Here is a 2,953-nt window from a genome sequence, read left to right on the forward strand (position 1 = left end):
AAAAAAAAAAAAAAAAACAAACAAACCCCAAAACCTGAAACGCGTTGCTGTTGAGTCAGTGTTGACTCATGGTGACCCTGTGTGTTAGAGTCTGGGACTGGTCCATGGAGTTTTCTTGGCTGTGATCTCTTTGGAAGCAGGTTACCGGGCCTTTTTCCTGTGGTGCCACTACTCAGTGGCTTCAGACCACCAGCCTTCAGGTTACTCTTCAAGTGCAAGTGCCACCCAAGGAAGAACCTTAAAAGAGGAAGAGTATCCTGAATTGTCCAAGTGGGTCCAGTATAATCACATAGGCCCTTAGAAGCAGGGAACCTTCTCTGGCTGCAGGCAGAGGAGAGATGAAGCAGGGAGTGGAAGTCAGTTGCTAGATGTGAGAATGGTGATTTTAAGTGCTGTGTTGGCTCTGAGATGCAGGAGCCAGGACCAGAGAGAGGCCCCTGGGAGAAAAGAGTGGCCCCCAGCTGACAGTCAGCAAGGAAATGGGGACCCCAGTCCCACAACCACAAGGATGCAGATTTGGCCAACAACATGAATGAACTTGGAAGTCAATCTTCCCGTGCAACCTTGCAGACACCTTGATTTTAGCCCATTGAGACCTTGGTTGGCTTTCTAGCCTATAGAACAGTGAGATAATAAAGGAGTGGACTTTAAGCTGCTGAATTTGTGGTTATTTGTTATAGCAGCAATGGGAAACTAATACTGGATGACGACAGGTAAGTCAGGGTCCTAAGCAAGAGAGAACTCATGTTGCCCAGGCCTCACTGCCCAGACAGGCCATCCTTTCAGACCTGGAGGGGTCTGTGTGATTTCATTTGTGGTGCTGGTGGCCGTAGAGAAAACATTGGATCTCCACACTTGACACTCATTCCCAGGAGCGTTCTCCTGGAAAAATAACTCAGCAGCCTATTCAAAACATTCTTTCCTGCTGGGCCGTCGAATTCTTTGGGACAATTCCAAGCTTGAGAATAACAGCTATCATTTACTTAACTTGAAAGAAGTTTTTTGATCCAGTGATATGCTGTCTATTAGAGAAGTTGGGTGGGAAATCCGCTGTTACAATGGAATCATGATGGTGTCTGCTGGAAGCAGAGGTGGGAATAAAGAAGCAACTTCCCTTAGGATGAGGGGCCATTTCTTGATACTTTGTCAGCCTTGTGGTCTGGAATGTCCCATGTTCCTGGGCTAAGTTACAGGGCGGACAGAGCTCCTAGAGCACTGGAGTAAGAATCGGGGAGCCTTGCCTCTCTTAGCTGGGGTTCTGTTTTGCCACCAAGCTGGGTCTGTGAGATGCGGGGAGCTGGACGTTCTGGCCTCAAAGGCTGAGAGGATTGGTGGTTCCCTGAAAGTACAGTTACTGAAGTGGCAGCACTGCCAGAGTCCACTACCCTTTGTCAACATGTGACCCTTGTTACTCCAGCTTTGCTCTGTCTTCTCGGCTTTGAACATGAAATTCTGTTAGGCTCCCCTCTCTCCATAGGACCCTTCCTCCCGAGTAACCTTGGCTGTGTTAGTCTCTGTGGGTAACTTCTGCACCAGCCACATGAACTGCATTGGCCTCCCAAGGTCGCCCACTCAGAGAAGTGACTCAGTGAGTTGGAACTCAGTGAGAAGCCTCTTTAGTCGGTCACTCCTGCCCTGACACCATCCTCTGCCTTCTGCTGCGGGCTGGCAGGTACAGTTGCCCAGGTTGGAGACTGCACAACTTTGGGGGTGTCTACTGATTGTGGCTTGCCCAGTGTTAGCATATTAGGCCTAGCTTGTACCATATAACAAGAATTTTCCAAACAGAACTTTTAACACTAAATCAGAGGCCACATGGAGTGGCTGAATCGGATGCCAAAGCAGAACCTTGTGGCTAAGCCTCCTACATATACTCAATTGAGAGAATGTTACAGCTGGAAGGATTATCAAAGATTCTTTCTTTAAAAACAGTGTGTTTTGTTTTTGCGGTTGAGAATACACACAGCAAAACATACACCAATTCAACAGTTTCTGCACGTACAGCTCAGTGACATTGATTCCATTGGGTTGTACAACCATTCTTACCCTCCTTTTCTGAGGTGTTCTTTCCCTATTAATATAAACTCACTGCCCACTAAGGTTCCAATCGAATCTTTTGAGTTGCTGTTGTCACTTTGATCCCATGTAGATGTTGTTGTTGTTGTTATATGCCATGAATTCAGACCTGAGTCATAGCGACCCCTCCATGGGTTTCCGAGGCAGTATCACTATGGAAGTAGATTGCCTCATCTTCCTTCCGAGGAATGGCTGGTAGGTTTGAACCGCCAGCCTTCTGGTTGGCAGTCAAGTGCCTTAGGCACTATGCTACCAGAGCTCCCTGTAGATAGATCTTAAAAAAGCATAATAGTTAAGGCAGACTATTTTACTAGTTAAATGAAATTATTGTTTGGTTTTATTGTTTGGTTCATAGGGTCGCTATGAGTCAGAGGTGACTTGACGGCACATAACAACAACAGCAACAACATTGTTTGGTTTTAAGAAGAATTCAGGGGATATTTTTGGTTTATAAAGATTATCTCAGGGCACTAGTTTCAGGGGTTCATCTAGCCCCCATGGCTCCAGAAAGTCTGGAGTCCATGAGAATTTAAAATTCTGCTCACATGGAGCCTGTACATAGACCAAGAGGCTGTCATTCAAACAGAACGGGGATGCTGTGTGGTTTAAAATCAGGTGAGGTGTGCCTCAGGGTTGTATCCCATTACCATACTTATTCTATCTGTGTGCTAAGCATGTAATCTGAGAAGCTGGGCTACATGAAGACACAGCATCAGGACTGGAGGAAAGGTTGATAACAACCTGCAATATGCAGATGATACAGCCTTGCTTCTGAAAGTGAAAAGGCTTAAAGCACTTAGTGATGAAAATCAAAGACTGCAGCCTTCAGTATGGATTATACCTCAACATAAAGAAAACAGAAGTCCTCACAACTGAT

General features: G+C 46.0%; 1 protein-coding gene across 1 annotated transcript in view; it reads left to right on the forward strand.

Annotated features, from left to right (window-relative positions):
- HIP1 (huntingtin interacting protein 1) overlaps positions 1-2,953 on the forward strand; it is a 189,363-nt gene that overhangs the window by 17,581 nt on the left and 168,829 nt on the right. The gene's annotated exons all lie outside the window — the stretch shown is intronic.

The sequence above is a fragment of the Orycteropus afer genome, unplaced genomic scaffold, assembly GCF_000298275.1.
Source record: "Orycteropus afer afer isolate SDZICR_OR568_19922 unplaced genomic scaffold, OryAfe1.0 scaffold00006, whole genome shotgun sequence".
Classification (NCBI taxonomy): Eukaryota; Metazoa; Chordata; class Mammalia; order Tubulidentata; family Orycteropodidae; genus Orycteropus; species Orycteropus afer.